The sequence below is a fragment of the Homarus americanus genome, unplaced genomic scaffold (genome assembly GCF_018991925.1).
Source record: "Homarus americanus isolate GMGI-L3 unplaced genomic scaffold, GMGI_Hamer_2.0 scaffold55938, whole genome shotgun sequence".
Classification (NCBI taxonomy): Eukaryota; Metazoa; Arthropoda; class Malacostraca; order Decapoda; family Nephropidae; genus Homarus; species Homarus americanus.
In genome coordinates, this window is record NW_024731893.1 from 170,001 (window position 1) to 192,578 (window position 22,578).

A 22,578-nucleotide genomic window follows, 5' to 3' on the forward strand; every position below is an offset into this window, starting at 1 on the left:
TAACCTATCACACACGTATCCCTCTTAATCCCTCTCTGCCTTTCATATCCTCACATCCTCTCACCCTTCTCACAACCCTATCACACCTCTCAGTCCCTCTCACACACCTCACACCTATATCCCTCTCAATCCCTCTCACACACCTCATTACCTTACAACCCTTCATCTTTCAGTCCCACTCACACACCTCTCACAACCTATCTCACACCTATAATCCTCTCATTCCCTCTCCCCTCTCACAACCCTCACACACTCACAACCCCTATCACCACTCTCCTTACCCCCTCGCACCCTCTCCCCATCTCACAACCCTATCACACCTCTACAACCCCTATCCTCCACTCAATCCTCTCACCTCTATTACCTTACCCCTCTCCCTCTCACAACCTATCACACCTCTCACAACCCTCTCTCCCTCTCCACAACCCTATCACTCCCTCAATCCCTCCACACACCTCTCATTACCTTACCCCCTCTCCCCTCTCACACCTTTCACAACCCTCTCCCCTCTCACAACCCTATCACACCTCTCACAGCCCTATCTACCTCTCCATCTCCTCACTCCTGCTTATACCCCTCTCACCCCTCTCACGGCATCATACAGGCTGACCAGTGGTAAACTTCTCCCCTCTATAGATCAAGGATTGTCCGGGGAGGGGTTATAAACACGCCTGTCACTCTGCTATCAGGGCTCTTAGGATGTCGACCATAAACAATAATCTCAACCAGAACAGATCCATGCATTGCTGATGAGATGTGGGGCAAGATAGTGTGATGGTGATGATGGTGAACTAGAGATAAGAATGTAATTGTTGTAGATGGGTGGGAACGAAGAAGGAGGAGGAGGGGAGGTGAAAGAACAAGAAGAAGAAGGAAGGAGGAGGAAAAACACATACACACACACACACACCACCTCCTCATCCTCCTATACAAACACATCACACTGTCAACCTCCCACCACACACTAATGGCTCGACCACACAGCCTGTAACAATCATATCAATTTCCTGATCAATCTCCTTTACAGTGAGGTCTCATAATTGTGTCAGCCCCAAACCTATCCTCACTGTTTTCCATCACGCTTCATTCACCCATAGATGAGAGAGAGGCAGAGAGAGAGGAGAGAGAGAGAGCTTGTGGGTGTGCGTATGTCAACATGTACTTCCACCCGTTAATGAAAGAAAGCCAGGTGCTACTCTAGGTAGGATTGTGGGTTATATCTAAGCTACTGTGCCGAGTAGCATTTATATATGTAATTACGTGGCATCACTGCGTGTTATGTGGCAACATTGCCCCAGGCTGCCATATAGCAGCAAGTCTCAGTCAGACTCCGTGGGCCGTGCATGGCACACGCTAGTCACCACTTGTATTTCTCCGATCCGTTAATAAATGGACTTCAGTGTTACCCGGTGTTTCCCTACCATCACTGCCTTCTTCAGGGAACACTTGGAACCTTCAGGACTCTCCTTCCCTTCTTCCCTCACTCCTCCCTACCCTCCACTTCCACCTCTCCCTGTCTACTCTCACCTTTCCTCCGTCCCTCCTTTCCTACACTCACTTCCCCCCCTCCTCCCTACCCTCCTTCCTTATCCCTCCCTCTCTTCCCCCTTCCTCCCTACCTCCACTTCCCTACCCCTTCCCTCTACCCCCACCCCTCCTCTCCCTCCTTCCTCCCTAAGCTTCCTTCCCCACCCCTCCCTCCCCTACCCCTTTCCTTCCTCTCTACCCCTCCCTCTCTCCCCCTCCCTCTTCCCCCATCCTACCCCTTCCCCCCTACCTATCCCTTCCCCAACCTCCTCTTCGACCTTGTCTGATTCCCCACTCTGACATGTGTTATGACAGCCCCTTGAGGCGTATATCCCCTCACAGTGGCTGGAGTCTCCCCCCCCCCCTCCTTCCTTCCGACCACAATCCTATTTTTCCCCTGAACTCCGGCGCATTTTTCCCTATATTTTCAATCTGCTCTATTTTCCCCTGTTAACTCTCTTGCATTTTCCTCTTGCCGTATTTCTATTTAACTCTTTCTCTTTCTCCATCTCCGTTTCTTCTTCTTCCACCTCTTCTTCCCCTCCTCTTCCTCCTCCTCTTTCTCCTCCTCCTCCTTCTTCACCCTTCCTTCTCTATTCTCTTCCCTTCTTCCTCTTTCTCCCCAACACTTCTTTTCCCTTACTCCCACCCCCTCCTTCTCTCCTCCTCTTCTTCCTCCTCCTCTTTCTTTCCTCCACTTCATCCTCCTCACTTCTTCTCCTCTTCCTCCTCCCTTCTCTCTATCCAGTCATATTTTTCCCACCTCCTCCCAGCGGATAGTTCCTGTCAGCATGGGACTACTGTAAAGTCAATTATCCAGGGAACTTTGTGTGTATACCTGGGTTCTTTGCAGGCCATCAGGTTCAGGAAATGAAGGTGGGGCGCTCATTGTCTTCTCACCTGTGACCTTTGTCTCATCTGAGGAGCGACCGATGAGGTGTATTGGGTGTGTGTGTGTGTGTGTAGGGTGTGTGAGTGTAAGGATGTGGGTGTGTGGTTGTGGATGTAGGATGTGTGTGTGTCGTTGTTGTTGGTGTTGTTGTTCCTTTGTTCTTGTTCTTCACCATCATCCTCCTCCTCAATTTTTCCACTATCAATCTTTATCAGTCTAAACCAAAGGCACTCTCTCTGTATTTCTTTATACCTGTGTTAAAGCAGAGACTCACGTGTGTTAAAACAGAGACTCACCTGTGCTAAAACAGGGACTCACGTGTGTTAAAACAGGGACTCACCTGTGTTAAACAGACTCCCTGTGCTTAAAACAGGGACTCGTGTGTTAAAACAGAGACTCACCTGTGTTAAAACAGAGACTCACCTGTGTTAAAACAGAGACTCGCCTGTATATGAGGGACTCACGTGTGTTAAAACAAAGACTCACCTGTGTTAAACAGAGACTCACCTGTGTTAAACAGAGACTCACCTGTGTTAAACAGGGACTCATCTGTGTTACCTTCAAGCACAAAGTGATAATATTCTCTACTGTTAAAAGCAACTGTTCATATATTCACGGCAAATCCTTAAAGTTTTAAATTGGATTATGATAGTAGGATTATTGTGAAATGTTATTAACACACGCACACACACATTCTATACACAGACAGTACACACTCTCTCTCTCTCTCTAACTCACACTGAATATTAATCTCCAAGGTCTTGCTCGGTGTCCCCTCGACGTTGGAGGCCATGCAGAAGTAGCTGCGGAGTCACGAGTGACATGTTGGAGGCGTGGACTCCCTCACCACTCCAGCGCTGACGTTGTAGCCCGCTCACGCCCTGGGAGGAGGGTGTGGTGAGTGAGGAGAGGCTGGAGGTGAGTGGGAGAGGAAGGGAGGTGGCAATGCTGGAGGAGAGGAGGATGTGATGAGTGGGGGAAGGGAGGATGTGGTGAGTGGTGGGAGATGGAGGATGTGATGAGTGGGGGCAGGAGAGAGGAGGAGGGTGTGATGAGTGGAAGAGAGAGTTGTGATGAATGGGGGAGAAATGTTGGGGAGAGAAGGAAGTTGTGATGGTGGGAGGGAGGTGTAATGAGTGAGGAGAGAGGGAAGGTGTGATGAGGTGGGGGAGAGGGAGATGTGACTGGTAGGGAGAGAGGAGAGAGATTGTGTGATGGTAGGGAGTGAGGGAAGATGTCATGAGTGGGGGAGAGGGGAGGATGTGATGGTGAGGGGGGGGAGAGAGGAGATGATGGTGGAGGAGAGGGAGGATGTGACGAGTTGGGAGAGAGGATGTAATGAGTGAGGGAGAGGGGAAGATGTGATGAGTGAGGGAGAGGGAAGATGTAATGATTAGGGGTGGACCTGGAGAGATGGAGGGTTAGAAGAATGAATGGAATGAAAGAAAGGGTGAAAAGACAGACAGAAGCATAGACAGACTGACAAACAGACAGAGAAGAAAACTGAAATAGAGAGACAGAGGGAGAGACAGAAAGGTAGATACAAACAGACAGACAGAGACACAGAACCTCCACAATACCACAGGAGCAGAACTCAAGAGACAGGTTCAATATACTTGCAGAAAGGTGAGAAGCCAAGGTTAAGTCAAGGAATATATTATCTCTATTTCAGGCCAGATTACGTCGGCCCAAGTGTCATGAGTCAAGAGTTTAAATTAAAGAAGAATATTTCTTGGGCGTTCAATCATGGGTGGCAGGTGGATGAGGCTGGCATTGTCTGGGCAAATAAGAACATAAATTAAGAGTAGAGATGAAGGTTGAGATTAGTATTGTCGTATCATAAAGATGTACAGTTTGGCTTCATTTATACCTGGTACAGTATATTGCTGGTGGTGCGTTTATGTGAGATGTGGCACCTCTGTGTTTGTTTACATCGTATTAAAACTCTCTTTTAGCTTCAGCCCATCAGGCAGTCGGCTGCACTTATACCTGGTACAGTGGTTGGTGCGTTTTGTGAGATGTGGCAACTCTGTAGGGATAATTATCTAGCATCCTTAGTCTGGCTACTATTATGAGGTTCATTAGTGGCATTCCGGGAGTTTTAATCACACACACAAAAAAATTCAATGAAAATTCAAAACATTTCAATAATTATCAAAAAGTTAAGCCTCAAGAACTATTTAAAAATGGAAGATAAAACAAATATAGAATGCGATAGAAGAACGCAAATAAAATAGAATACCAAAGAGTTGATGAAGAAACTTACTTTTATGAAAAACTTAATCTTGTATGGTCGAGGATTGGCATCAACAAGGCAAGACAAAAAGATGTTACTCCCTTCAGTTAGCAAGTCAGGTCTCCGTAGCCAGTTGACCTCCAGCACCGCCTTAGGTCGATCTGGAAGGGCGAGCAGAAGGAGTTATGTTGAAGATCATGATTTGACAGGAACAGTAGTGTTACATTGTGTTAAACTTTTTGAGGACTATAGTTTAACCTCTTAAAATGATATTTTAACCTTTGAGGACAATGTTTTAAAACTTTGAGGACAATATTAAAATTTTAAAGACTATGGTTTAACCCTTTGGGGCTATGGTTTAACTATTTGAGAACAATGTTTTAAACCTTTGGGAACAATGTTTTAACCCTTTGAGGACTATGGTTTGGCACTTTGAGGTCCGTGGTTTAACACTTTGAGGTCTATGGTTTAACACTTTGAGGACTATGGTTTAACTATTTGAGAACAATGTTTTAAACCTTTGGGGACAATGTTTTAACCCTGTGAGACTATGGTTTAATACTTTGAGGTCAATGTTTAAACCTTTGATGATGTTTTAACCTTTGAGGACTATTGGTTAACCCTTTGAGGACAATGTTTTAAACATTTGGGGACAATGTTTTAACCCTTGTGAGGACTATGGTTTAACCCTTTAGGGACTATGGTTTAACCCTTTGAGGACTATGGTTTAATACTTTGAGGACAATGTTTTAAACCTTTGAGACAATGTTTAACCATTTGAGGACTATTGGTTAAACCTTTGGGGACAATGTTTAACCCTTTGAGGACTATGGTTTAACCCTTTGGGACGATGTTAATCTTTGAGGACATGTTTTAACTTTGAGGACAATGTTTTTAAACCTTTGAGGACAATGTTTTATCCCATTGAGGACTATTGGTTAACCCTTTGGAGTGTTTAACCTTTAGGACAATGTCTTAACCCTTGAGGACTACGGTTTCCCTCCAGACTCAAAGGGTTCACCTGGATGTAAAACGCCTCTTATAGATTCAACCTTAATGCATTGAGTAGTGATACGTGAACATAGTTGACCACTGGGAGACACCTGCAGTAATTATCTCGGGACTCTCGACACCAGAGTGCTCGGTAATGACTCTCGACACCAGAGTGACGTCAGGTGTCTTACCTCGGGGGAGAATGATCGACAAAACAACCAATAGAAACACTGGATTAAGGATACTAGAACCGATCATTGGTTACGTTAAATACTTCAGAAAACAGCCATCAGTTTGGTCAAGAGGCACCACCCATTTTTGGCTTAACTAAACGCAGCCAAAATATATCCCATTAATGATCGGTTCATCTGCTTTAGTTTAAATACCTAAACTGGGACATATAAATATATTTGTTTTTATGAATGACATTAACAAATTCCAGGTAAACAAACATCCGGCCAATTGGTTTGAATAAAAACTGGACGCCTGACATAACTACACGGTCTCTATAACAAAATATGCGTGAATACAGGACACTTTGTATTTCTGTAGTCTGAACGTTAGTTATATATGTATTTGAGTTTTACTGTATTGTGACGAATATTACATAAAATGAAGATGTTGAATGTAAGTAAATTTCTTAAACAATAATACATCGTTATTTATATGACGTTAACCAATAGGAGGGTTTGTTTATTTGGCGTCAACCAATAGGAAGGTTATTTATATGCCGTCAACCAATAGGAGGGTTTGTTGATATGACGTCAACTAATAGGAGGGGTTATATGACGTCAACCAATACGAAGTATATGGCGTCAACCAATAGGAAGGTTTATTGATATGACGTCAACCAATAGGAGGCTTTGTTTATATTACATCAACCAATAGAAGGGGTTTATTTATATAGCATCAATCAAGAGGAAGGTTTATTGATATGACGTCAACAATAGGAGAATTTGTTGATATGACGTCACCAACTAACAGGAGCCAGTGACAATATTGCACATTAATAATTTGTGTCCGAATATATGGTGATACACATGTGCAATGGCGGCCAAATTATATGTTTTGTTATATATGTTGACCAGAAATATATTTATCGTGTTCGAGGAATTCTACTAAATATAACCTGCTTCTGGGGTCCGAGCTGTGATTCTATTATAATATGGTTATTTAAGGTACATAGGGGTGAGAGAGAGACGTCATATCACCAAAACAAACCTCCCATCAACACAATATCAACAACCCCTCCACTAACACTATATCAACAACCCCTCCTATTGGCTAACACCGTATCAACAAACCTCCCTTTAACACCATATCAAACCCCTACAACACCATATCAACAAATCCCTATCACAACACCATCAAATACAACACCATATCAACAAACCTCCTACTGGCTAACACCATATCAACAAACCTCCTATGGCAACACCATATCAACAACTTCATCACACACCATATCAACAAACCTCCTACTGGCTAACACCATATCAACAAACTCCATCGATAACACCATATCAACAAACCTCCCATTGCGCTAGCACCATATCAACAAACCATCCTATTGGCTAACATCATATCAACAAACCCTCCTACTGGCTAACATCATATCAACAAACCATCCCATTGGCTAACACCATATCAACAAACCCCCATGGCAACACAATATCAACAATCCCTCAGCTAACACCATATCAACAAACCTCTTACTACAACAATATCAACAATCCCTCCTACTGGTAAACACCATATCAACAACTCTATCAATAAAACAATATCAACAATCCTCCTACTGGCAACACCATATCAACAATCCCTCCTACTAACACCATATCAACAATCCTCCTATAACACCATATCAACAATCCCCCTACTGGCTAACACAAATCAACAATCCTCCTACTGGCAACACCATATCAATCCCCCCACTGGCTAATAATATCAACTTCCCATCACAATATCAACAATCCCCTATCGCAACAACATATCAACAATCCCTCTTACTGGCAACACCATATCAACAACCTCCCACTGGCTAACACCATATCAACAATCCCTCCTGTGGCATAACACCATATCAACAACCTCCTACTGGCCAACACCATATCAACAATCCTCTTACTGGCTAACACCATATCAACAATCCTCCTACTGGCTAACACCATATCAACAATCCTCCTCATCGCAACACCATATCAACAAACTCCCATCACACCATATCAACAAACCTCCAACTGGCTAACACCATATCAACAATCCCTCCTACTGGCTAACACCATATCAACAACCCTCTTATCTTAAACACCATATCAACAACCTCCTACTTGCCAACACCATATCAAATCCCTCCTACTGGCTAACACCATATCAACAAACCCTACCAACACCATATCAACAATCCCTCTTACTGGCTAACACCATATCAACAAACCCTCCAACTGGCTAACAACATATCAACAATCCTCCTACTGGCTAACACCATATCAACAAACCCTCCTACTGGCTAACACCATATCAACAAACCCTCCTATCGCAACACCATATCAACAAACCTCCAACTGGCTAACACCATATCAACAATCCCTCCCACTGGCTAACACCATATCAACAATCCCTCCTACTGGCTAACACCATATCAACAATCCTCCCATGACAACACCATATCAACAATCCCTCCCAATAACACCATCAACAATCCCTCCTACTGGCTAACACCATATCAACAATCCCTCCTACTGGCTAACACCATATCAACAACCTCCTACTAACACCATATCAACAAACCCTCCTACGCCTAACACCATATCAACAACCTCCTACCCAACACCATATCAACAATCCTCTTACTCAACACCATATCAACAAACCCTCCAATCGATAACACCATATCAACAAACTCCCTGGCTAACACCATATCAACAAACCCTCCTACTAACACCATATCAACAAACCCTCTACTGGACAACACCATATCAACAAACCCTCCTACTGGCTAAACCATAACAAACCCTCCTATCAACACACATCATCAAACCCTCCTAATCAACACCATATCAACAAACCCTCCTATGGCTAACACCATATCAACAATCCCTCTTACTGGCTAACACCATATCAACAAACCTCCTACTGGCTAACACCATATCAACAAACCCTCCTACTGGCTAACACCATATCAACAACCCTCCTACTAACACCATATCAACAAACCTCTATCACAACACCATATCAACAAACCCCTCCTACTGGCTAATACCATATCAACAAACCTCCATCCAACAAATATAACAAACCTTCCATTGGCTAACACCATATCAACAAACCCCACTGGCTAACACCATATCAACAAACCCTCCTATGGCAACACCATATCAACAACCTCCTACTAACAACTATATCAACAAACCTCCTACTGGCTAACACCATATCAACAAACCCTCCTACTGGCTAACACCATATCAACAATCCTCCTACTGGCTAACAACATATCAAACCTCCTACTGGCTAACACCATATCAACAATCCCTCCTACCTAACACCATATCAACAAACCATCCGCCCACCCATATCAACAACCCTCCACTCTAACACCATATCAACAAACCTCCTACTGGCTAACACCATATCAACAATCCTCCTACTGGCTAACACCATATCAACAAACCTCCTACTGGCTAACACCATATCAACAATCCTCCTACTGGCTAACATATCAACAAACCCTCCACTGGCTAACACCATATCAACAACCCCTCCTACTGGCTAACACCATATCAACAAACCTCCTACTGGCCAACACCATATCAACAAACTTCTTACAACACCATATCAACAAACCTCCCATCACAACACCATATCAACAAACCCTCCTACTGGCTAACACCATATCAACAATCCCTCCTACTGGCCAACACCATATCAACAAACCATCCTACTGGCTAACACCATATCAACAAACCCTTCTATTGGCTAACACCATATCAACAAACCATCCTATTGCTAACAACATATCAACAAACCCTCTTACTGGCTAACACCATATCAACAATCCCTCCTACTGGCTAACACCATATCAACAAACCCTTCTATTGCTAACACCATATCAACAAACCCTCCTACTGGCCAACACCATATCAACAATCCCTCTCTACTGGCTAACACCATATCAACAAACCTCCTACTGGCTAACACATATCAACAAACCCTCCTACCGGCAAACACCATATCAACAAACCCTCCTACTGGCTAACACCATATCAACAATCCCTCCTACTGGCTAACAACATATCAAAAACCCTCCCTGCTAAACACAATATCAACAACCCCTCCTGTTGGCTAACACCATAATCCCTCTACTGGCTAACACCATATCAACAATCCCCCTACTGGCTAGCACAATATCAACAATCCTCCCTACTGGCTAACACCATATCAACAATCCCCCCTACTGGCTAACACAATATCAACAATCCCTCCTACTGGCTAACACCATATCAACAATCCCCCTACTGGCTAACACAATATCAACAATCCTCTTACTGGCTAACACCATATCAACAGACCCTCCTACTGGCTAACACCATATCAACAATCCCTCCTACTGGCTAACACCATATCAACAATCCTCCTACTGGCTAACACCATATCAACAATCCCTCTTACTGGCTAACACCATATCAACAATCCCTCCTACTGGCTAACACCATATCAACAATCCCTCCTACTGGCTAACACCATATCAACAATCCCTCCTACTGGCTAACACCATATCAACAATCCTCCCTACTGGCTTACCATCAACAATACCTCTTACTGGCTAACACCATATCAACAATCCTCCTACTGGCTAACACCATATCAACAATCCCTCCTACTGGCTAACACCATATCAACAATCCCTCCTACTGGCTAACACCATATCAACAAACCCTCCTACTGGCTAACACCATATCAACAAACCTCCTACTGGCTAACACCATATCAACAATCCCTCCTACTGGCTAACACCATATCAACAATCCTCTTACTGGCTAACACCATATCAACAATCCTCCTACTGGCTAACACCATATCAACAATTCCTCCTACTGGCTAACACCATATCAACAATCCCTCTTACTGGCTAACACCATATCAACAAACCCTCCTACTGGCTAACACCATATCAACAATCCCTCCTACTGGCAACACCATATCAACAATCCCTCTTACTGGCTAACACCATATCAACAATCCTCTACTGGCTAACACCATATCAACAATCCTCCTGCTCAACACCATATCAACAAACCCTCCTACTGGCTAACATATCAACAAACCTTCCTACTGGCTAACACCATATCAACAAACCCTCCTACTGGCTAACACCATATCAACAATCCTCCTACTGGCTAACAACATATCAACAAACCCTCTTACTGGCTAACACCATATCAACAAACCCTCCTACTGGTTAACACCATATCAAAAACCCTCCTACTGGCTAACACCATATCAACAATCCCTCCTACTGGCTAACACCATATCAACAAACCATCCTACTGGCTAACACCATATCAACAAACCCTTCTATTAGCTAACACCATATCAACAAACCATCCTGTTGGCAACATCATATCAACAAACCCTCCTACTGGCTAACACCATATCAACAAACCCTTCTATTGGCTAACACCATATCACAAACCCTCCTGGCTAACACCATATCAACAATCCTCCTACTGGCTAACACCATATCAACAAACCCTCCTACTGGCTAACACCATATCAACAAACCCTCTACTGGCTAACACCATATCAACAAACCCTCCTACGCTCACCATATCAACAAACCTCTCCACATTAACACCATTATCAACAATCCCTCCTACTGGCTAACAACATATCAACAAACCCCTCCTGCTAACACAACACAATATCAACAAACCCTCCTACTGGCTAACACCATATCAACAAACCCTTCTATTGGCTAACACCATATCAACAAACCTCCCTACTGGCTAACACCATATCAACAATCCTCTCCTGGCTAACACCATATCAACAAACCCTCTATTGGCTAACACCATATCAACAATCCTCCTACTGGCTAACACCATATCAACAATCCCTCTTATTACCTTTCGTACACGTTTTTGAGAGTATGTAATTAGCCTACCTGAGTTACACTTGATGAGACAACAATTGGTAACCTAATGACAATAAATGAGATACAAATTGATAAACAAAAAGTAATATTAAGTTTGTTACACAATATTTACCTCGTGTTGTTTGTAAATACAGTAAAGGCTGCTTACATCTATTACAGTCAACAACTTAATGGAAAGAATGAGACAAGATCAACCTCAATTTTGTAAGGAAGACTTGTTTATAATTAATGAGTAAAAATACAGGTCATATATTAGTTCCAGTATATTAGTTCCAGGTGTAATATTAGTTACAGGTGATATATCAGATACAGGTGATATATTAGTTACAGGTGATATATTAGATACTGGTGATATATTAGTTACAGGTGATATATTAGATACAGGTGATATATTAGATACAGGTGATATATTAGTTATAGGTGATATATTAGTTACAGGTGATATATTTGATACAGGTGATATATTAGATACGGGTGATATATTAGTTATAGGTGATATATTAGTTACAGGTGATATATTTGATACAGGATATATTAGATACCGGTGATATATTAGTTATAGGTGATATATTAGTTACAGGTGATATATTTGATACAGGTGATATATTAGATACGGGTATTAGTTATAGGTGATATATTAGTTACAGGTGATATATTTGATACAGGTGATATATTAGATACGGGTGATATATTAGTTACAGGTGATATATTAGATACTGGTGATATATTAGTTACAGGTGATATATTAGATACAGGTGATATATTAGATACTGGTGATATATTAGATACAGGTGATATATTAGTTACAGGTGATATATTAGATACAGGTGATATATTAGATACGGGTGATATATTAGTTATAGGTGATATATTAGTTACAGGTGATATATTTGATACAGGTGATATATTAGATACGGGTGATATATTAGTTATAGGTGATATATTAGTTACAGGTGATATATTTGATACAGGTGATATATTAGATACGGGTGATATATTAGTTATAGGTGATATATTAGTTACAGGTGATATATTTGATACAGGTGATATATTAGATACGGGTGATATATTAGTTATAGGTGATATATTAGATACAGTGATATATTTAGTTACAGGTGATATATTAGATACAGCTGATATATTAGATACTGGTGATATATTAGTTATAGGTGATATATTAGATACAGGTGATATATTAGATACAGGTGATATATTAGATACGGGTGATATATTAGTTATAGATATATTAGATACAGGTATATTAGTTACAGGTGATATATTAGATAAGATGATATATTAGATACTGGTGATATATTAGTTACAGGTGATATTAGATACAGGTGATATATTAGTTATAGGTGATATATTTGATACAGGTGATATATTAGATACAGGTGATATATTAGATACAGGTGATATATTAGTTATAGGTGATATATTAGATACAGGTGATATATTAGATACAGGTGATATATTAGATACTGGTGATATATTAGATACAGGTGATATATTAGTTACAGGTGATATATTTGATACAGGTGATATATTAGATACAGGTGATATATTAGATACAGGTGATATATTAGTTACAGGTGATATGATACAGGATATATTAGATACAGGTGATATATTAGTTATAGGTGATATATTAGTTACAGGTGATATATTTGATACAGGTGATATATTAGATACGGGTGATATATTAGTTATAGGTGATATATTAGTTACAGGTGATATATTTGATACAGGTGATATATTAGATACTGGTGATATATTAGATACAGGTGATATATTAGTTATAGGTGATATATTAGTTACAGGTGATATATTTGATACAGGTGATATATTAGTTATAGGTGATATATTAGTTACAGGTGATATATTAGATACAGGTGATATATTAGATACTGGTGATATATTAGTTACAGGTGATATATTAGATACAGGTGATATATTAGTTATAGGTGATATATTAGTTACAGGTGATATATTTGATACAGGTGATATATTAGATACAGGTGATATATTAGATACTGGTGATATATTAGTTATAGGTGATATATTAGATACAGGTGATATTAGATACTGGTGATATATTAGTTATAGGTGATATATTAGTTACAGGTGATATATTAGTTATAGGTGATATATCAGATACAGGTGATATATTAGATACAGGTGATATATTAGATACTGGTGATATATTAGTTACAGGTGATATATTAGATACAGGTGATATATTAGATACAGGTGATATATTAGTTACAGGTGATATATTTGATACAGGTGATATATTAGATACAGGTCATATATTAGTTACAGGTGATATATTAGATACAGGTGATATATTAGTTATAGGTGATATATTAGTTACAGGTGATATATTAGATACAGGTGATATATTAGTTACAGGTGATATATTAGTTACAGGTGATATATTAGTTATAGGTGATATATTAGATACAGGTGATATATTAGTTTCAGGTGATATATTAGTTATAGGTGATATATTAGATACAGGTGATATATTAGATACAGGTGATATATTAGATACTGGTATATATTAGTTACAGGTGATATTAGATACAGGTGATATATTAGTTATAGGTGATATATTAGATACAGGTGATATATTAGTTACAGGTGATATATTAGATACAGGTGATATATTAGATACAGGTGATATATTAGTTACAGGTGATATATTTGATACAGGATATATTAGATACTGTGATATATTAGTACAGGTGATATATTAGATACAGGTGATATATTAGTTATAGGTGATATATTAGTTACAGGTGATATATTAGATACAGGTGATATATTAGATACAGGTGATATATTTGATACAGGTGATATATTAGATACGGTTGATATATTAGTTACAGGTGATATATTAGATACAGGTGATATATTAGTTACAGGTGATATATTAGGTATAGGTATGCAGGTGATAAATTGAGTTACCTGTATATATAGTCAAGCTACACCTGTATAATGTCTCTGTATGATTAACACACAAGTGAAAAAAGTAATTAAGGTGGAATCTAAAGGTAATGTGAGATCCATATTAGTATTATATTATGTTATGTTGTTGTTGAAGTGACATAATTAGTGAGAGAAGAGGAGGGAAGGAGGGGGAGAGAAAACACATAGAGAGAGGGAGAAGAGAGGAGGAGGAGAGGAAATAAAGAAAGAGAGGAGGAATGAGAGGGAAGGAAACTAGAAAGAAAGAGAAAGGAAGAGGAGTAAATAAGAGAGGGAAAACAGAGAGACAGTGGAGAAGTGAGGAGGAAACCACAGATAGAGAGAGAGAGAGAGAGAGAGAGAGAGAGAGAGAGAGAGAGAGAGAGAGAGAGAGAGAGAGGAGAGAGAGAGAGAGATAACACGTAGAGTGCCCTTGGGTGAAGCATGAAGTGGCAGGTGGAGAGTTGAAGGAGAGGCGTGTTGACACAGAGGGGAGACACTGAGGAACTGTGTTGTGAGAGGTGAGGAATGTACTGCTACTGAGGAAGGAGAGACTGAGAGAGATAGTATGTATGTAGAGAGAGAGAGAGAGAGAGAGAGAGAGAGAGAGAGAGAGAGAGAGAGAGAGAGAGAGCGAGGAGAGCCCTCATCTCATCATATTGTCCTCACTTTAACTCCTAACCGATGTCTCAATGGACCTTTTTTCCTTTTCCATCCTTTCCCATCCTACACAAACCTCCCCATCCTTCCCATCCTACACAAACCCTCCCCTATCCTTCCCATCCCACACAAACCCTCTCCCATCCTTCCCATCCTACACAAACCCTCCCCCATCCTTCCCATTCTACACAAACCCTCCCCCATCCTTCCCATCCTACACAAACCCTCCCTATCCTTTCCCATCCTACACAAACCCTCCCCCATCCTTCCCATTCTACACAAACCCTCCCATCCTTCCCATCATACACAAACCCTCCCTATCCTTCCCATCCTACACAAACCCCTCCCCATCCTTCCCATCTCACAAACCCTCCCCCATCCTTCCCATCCTACACAAACCCTCCCCTATCCTTCCCATCCTACACAAACCTCCCCTATCCTTCCCATCCTACACAAACCTCCCATCCTTCCCATCCTACACAAACCTCCCTATCCTTCCCATCATACACAAACCCTCCCCTATCCTTCCCATCCTACACACAAACCTCCCCCATCCTTCCCATCCTACACAAACCCTCCCCATCCTTCCCATCCTACACAAACCCTCCCTATCCTTCCCATCCACACAAACCCTCCCCTATCCTTCCCATCCTACACAAACCCTCCCCTATCCTTCCCATTCTACACAAAACCTCCCCTATCCTTCCCATCCTACACAAAACCTCCCCTATCCTTCCCATCCTACACAAACCCTTACCCCTATCCTTCCCATCCCACACAAACCGTCCCTATCCTTCCCATCCTACACAAACCCTCCCTATCCTTCCCATCCCTACACAAACCCTCCCCTATCCTTCCCATCCTACACAAACCCTCCTATCCTTCCCTCCCATCCTACACACAACCCTCCCCTATCCTTCCCATTCTACACAAACCTCCCCTATCCTTCCCATACAAACCTCCCCTATCCTTCCCATTCTACACAAACCCTCCCTATCCTTCCCATTCCTACACAAACCCTCCCCATCCTTCCCATCCTACACAAACCTCCCCATCCTATCCTTCCTGTTAAAGTAAGGATATCACAGGACTCACAGGCAACATTGAGAGGAAATATCCTCCATGGTAGCCTGAGGTGCTGGGATTCGCTCGACATAACAGCTGACGGTCGTGGTGGTGGCGTGCTGGTACCAGGCTTAATACACTCACTGTCTCCTTGTCCTGTCGTCACCTGCAACAAACACATACTCTGAGTCATGCTGTTGGTTGGTGTTGGTGGGTTGGGTTGAGTTGAGTTGGGTTGGGTTGGTTGGGTTGGGTTGGGTTGGGTTGGGTTGGGTTGGGTTGCTGGGTTGGGTTGCTGGGTTGGGTTGGGTTGGGTTGGGTTGGGTTGGGTCGGGTCGGGTCGGGTTTGGTGGGTTTGGTTGGGCTGGGTTGGGTTGCTGGGTTGGGGTTTGGTTGGGTTTGGTTGGGTTGGTTTGGGTTGGGTTGGGTATTGGGTTTAGTTAGGTTTAGTTAGGTTATGGGATAAAATACATCGAGAGGAAAATGTATTAATTAGGAATATAACAGCACTGTAAAATTACGTGAATGAGGAAAATTATATCACTAGGACACATTATTTGTACTTGTGGGGAATTTTATCAGAAGGAAATAAATACACAAAGGAAAATGTGCACCAATTGAAAAAAATTACATCAATGGAAAATTTTGATAATGAAAAAAATTAAATGTACCAATGGAAATTTACATTCCTGTGAAAACCTACACCAATTATAAAAAATGCATCAATAGAAAAACTCTACCAATGGACGAAATTATACCAATGGAGGAAAACCTACATCAAAGAGAAGAGAAGAGAAACAGTAATAAACATAAAATAAAACCATATAAACAATAATAGGAAGAAAACGAGAAAAAAAAAAAAAAATCAACTTCATTGACATTATTTCCATACAGATGACACACCTGATTATGGCTCCGTTAATTACTCTTCATTATTTACCCTCGTATCAAAGCTGCGCCACAACACCACAAAACTTTACTACCTGAATAGCGTTAAGAGAGAGAGAGAGAGAAGAGAGAGAGAGAGAGAGAGAGAGAGAGAGAGAGAGAGAGATCGACGAAGGTATCAGGACAAATATATATATATGTATGGTTTGATATTTCAGTTGTGGTGTGGAAAGGAGTCAATGGATCTCTCTCTCTCATAGTAGGGGTTCAAAGATGACATTTGGTAGGTTTCGGGAATGTGTGTGTGTGTGTGTGTGTGTGTGTGTGTGTGTGTGTGTGTGTGTGTGTGTGTGACTCTGTTGCTCAGGTCTTGGTGAAACAGTTTAGTTTATGAAAGAGCTCTGGGAGATATATTGCAGCCTCCTGGAGCGCTTTGTTCTTACTTGGCAATTCCTACATTCCGTCTTCGTAATATATGGAAGAGTGTTGGCTTTATAAAGTACTCTGTTTAAACTACCTGCAACCATTCCTTCATACCCTTTGTCATAACCTGGTAAATGGTGTTACGGATGTACTGTATATTTTGATGGTATGTGAATATTTTGGTGGTATGGTTAAATATTTTGGTGGTATGGTAAAATATTTTGTTTGTAAGGTTGAATATTTTGGTGGTATGATTAAATATTTTGGTGGTATGGTTGAATATTTTGGTGGTATTGTTGAATATTTTGGTGGTATGGTTGAATATTTTGTGTTATGGTTAAATTTTTGGTGGTATGGTAGAATATTTTGGTGGTGTGGTTAATTAATTTATGAAAACAAAAAATGAGGTGATTCTTCTTCCCATATTTCCAAACTAAAGGAACTAGAAGCCAGATTATTTCAACTCGTGTCTCTTAGTGGTAAAGAACTAGTGCTGGTTTCTGTCACCTGGGTCATTACAGCTTAGTAATAACACTCATTAACAAGGTAAATTAGGTCTTAATTAAAAGAGACAACCTAAAAAAAAAAAGTTAAATGAGAAAAAAAACGAAAAGAATACAAATAAAATGACTTTTTCTGAATGAGGTTTTTGTTAACAGAAAATAAATAATTTTTATAGAGGAAATGTTATACTGTTTGATGGAGGAATAAAATCTTAATGTAAATATAATTATGCAAAAATTTTAGAAAGATATATCAACTTGAGAGTATAACTACGTATGTTAAATAGTTACCATAGATTATAAAAAACACTTGGAGAAAACACACTTATCATAGCCTCTAACTCACGTAAATTTAGTAATTATCTAAGTAATTATAACGGACACTTTAATCCCATGAGAGATTAATTCTATTATTTATGTAGTGAATATTTTAGTTTCTGTATTATATAATTCAGCTTAATTGAATTGATATATCTGAATAAATTTTATATCCAAGGTGGTAATTGTTGGTCTTAAGAAAGCACGATTCTCCTTCTTCCCCTCTACCACCCTTCTTCCTCATCTCTTTTCCATCCTCCTTTCTTCCTCCCTTTCTTCCTTCCTCCCTTCCTTCCTTCCCTTCCTCCCTTCTTTCTTCCTTCCCTGTTACCCTTCTTCCCTACCTCCCTTTTTCTTCCCTCTCCTTTCCTTCCTACTGCCTTTTATTCCCTTCCTCCCTCCCTCCCCATTCCCGTCCTAACTTCCTCTTCCCATCTCCCCCGTTCATCCTAACCTTCCTTTCTCCATCCCTCCCTACTTCCCCTGCCTGCCTCCTTCCTTCTATTCCTTCCTACCTCCCACCTTCCCCTTTCTATCCATACCTCCCTATTTCCTTCCTTCTTTCTTCCTTCCTTCCTTCCTATCTGCCTCCCCCAACTTTTGTCCGTCCCTCCTCCCTCCTCCTCCCTCATTAGTACGGGCAAATGTACTGTTGATGCATGACCCATTACCATACACAAAACATCAATGGTCAGAGATGCAACCTACTTAAAAAGAAAACATCAACCCACAAACAGAACACGATAATGAACAGAACGAACAGCTCATAAGGAAGAATCAACAAAGAGAAAATGAATAACGATGAAGACGATAGCGAGAAAACCCACACATCTCCTCATCTGAAAACGAGATCGGGTTTCCTGACTTTTTCAATACGAAGAAAGCAAAACAAAACATGTATCATTGACTTAAATATTTTTCCTCTATCTCGGGTCATATCGCAGTTCATCCTTACTGATCACTGACGTTATATTTACCCAGGTAAGATATTTCTGCCTCAAGATATAACACTGTAATATATTCTCCCTCTTGCTGTTTTATTCCCGATGTATTGAGAATTTATGATGACTTTGATTTGCAGTGAGAATTTTTAGATGTGGATTTTTACCTGTGGAAAGTGTGGAAGTAGTTGAAGGTGTAATGAAGACTCCTCGGTCGTATCTTGAGCTCAGCGTAAGATATTATTATACCTTAATTTATGAATGATTTAACCCTTTGAAGACGATGGCTTAACCTTTTGAAGACTATAATTTAACCCTTGGGACATTGATTTAACTCTTAGGACGATGGTTTAAACCTTTGAGGACAGTGATTTAACCCGCTGAGGACGATGATTTAACCCTTTGAAGACTATGATTTAATCCTTTGGGGACTGATTTAACCTTTGAAGATTATGATTTAACCCTTTGAATACTATGATTTAACCTTTGAATATAATGATTTAACCCGTTGAAGACTATGATTTAACCCTTTGAAGACTATGATTTAACCCTTTGAAGACTATGATTTAACCCTTTGAATAATGATTTAACCCTTGAATACTATGATTTAACCCTTGAAGACTATGATTTAACCCTTTGAAGACTATGATTTAACCCTTTGAAGACTATGATTTAACCCTTGAATACAATGATTTAACCCTTTGAAGACTATGATTTAACCCGAAGACTATGAGTTAACCCTTTGAAGACTATGATTTAACCCGTTGAAGACTATGATTTAACCCTTGAATACTATGATTTAACCATTTGAAGACTATGATTTAACCCGTTATACTATGATTTAACCCTTTGAAGACTATGATTTAACCCTTTGAATACTATGATTTAACCATTTGAAGACTATGATTTAACCCTTGAAGACTATGATTTAACCCGTTGAATACAATGATTTAACCCTTGAAGACTATGAGTTAACCCTAGACTATGATTTAACCCTTTGAAGACTATGATTTAACCCGTTGAAGACTATGATTTAACCCCTTTGAATACTATGATTTAACCCTTTGAAGACTATGTTTTAACCTTTGAAGACTATGATTTAACCCGTTGAAGACTATGATTTAACCCTTTGAATACTATGATTTAACCTTGAAGACTATGATTTAACCTGTTGAATACTATGATTTAACCCTTTGAAGACTATGATTTAACCTGTTTGAATACTATGATTTAACCCTTTGAAGACTATGATTTAACCCTTGAAGACTATGATTTAACCTTTGAAAACTATGATTTAACCCTTTGAATACTATGATTTAACCCTTTGGAAGACTATGATTTAACCCGTTGAAGACTATGATTTAACCCTTGAATACTATGATTTAACCCTTTGAAGACTATGATTTAACCCGTTGAATACTATGATTTAACCCTTTGAAGACTATGATTTAACCCTTGAATACTATGATTTAACCCTTTGAAGACTATGATTTAACCCTTTGAAGACTATGATTTAACCCTTTGAAACTATGATTTAACCCATTGAATACTATGATTTAACCCTTTTGAAGACTATGATTTAACCCGTTGAAGACTATGATTTAACCCTTTGAATACTATGATTTAACCCTTGAGGACGATGACCCTAAGAATTCGGTATCCCAGACACAATGTTGTCATCAGCACTTGGTTATGGTGGTGTACTGGGTGAGTGACGAACACAAGACACTCCTGCACCACCTACAATAAATCTTTCCTTCTATCACTGACTGGCGCCAATCATTAACAACATCAACTAACCGAGCGGAAAGAGTTGAGTCTGACGTTCACCCCGACAGAAGGACTCGGCGCATCGTACTCACTATACCCGATTTATAGCGAATATGATAACCGGACCGAGGACGCATGTATAGATATACCGATCCAATTTCCGCTTCGCTTCACTAATATCCCCATGACTCAAATGCAGATGTAATTTCAGATGCAGGTCGTTTATTCATTGCCTTGACGCTGTCGTCAGGTCACCGGCGCTCTGAATCACAATATCTCAATATTCTCAGGTCAGATTTCACACACTAACCATGGACTAACATGCAATTCAGAGACTAGTTCATGGCGGGATTATAGAAACACGAAATTATATCACGATTTCTTTCAGTCGATAATGTGACAATGACTTCGCTTATTGTGTCACGAAATATTTTATATATGTTTTTCGTTTGTGTTTAATTAGTCTAATTATTCATCTTTCCTGCCTTGGTGAATTTATTTTTCTAATGTGGGAGATTTTTCTTCAGATTAATCATTGTGTGGATGTGTGTGTGCGGGTGTGTGTGCGTGCGTGATAGTTGGCTTGTGTTGATGACTTTCTGTGCAATGAAGTTTATACAACTCTTGAACGTCTGTATAACACCTACTAGCACTTGTCAAGATCTTTTAGCATTTACCAGCACTTGTCAACATCTGCCAGTAATTGGAAACACTTGCCAGTACCTGTCAATTGTTAACAACCAACACCAACCTGCCGACTTGTCAGTACTTGTTAATAACTGCCAGTACCTGTCAACACCTGCCAGCACTTGTCATTACCTGCCAGGACTGGTCAACACCTGCCAGTATTTGAAACACTTGTCAGTACCTATCAATAACTGCCAGTACCTGCCAATACCGTGCAGTACCTGCCAATACCGTGCAGTACCTGTCAATACCTGTCAGTACTTGTCGATCATCACCACGTTGATAAAGTCGTCGTCAACGGTGCGACCTTCCTGGTACCAGGTAATACGGGCGGGAGGATTACTGCCCACCGCTGTACACGTCAGCTCAGCCTCCCGCCCCTCCACCAACGGGTCCTCTGTCGCCTCGATCTTCACGCTCATAGGACCACCTGACCGGGAGGACTGTGTTAGCTCAGAGTGAAGCAAGAGGGCTGATCTCATAGGCTACAGAGATGTTACGTCAGAAAGATAAATATATTTGCTTTCAAGACTTCGGAAGACGTTTAGTAC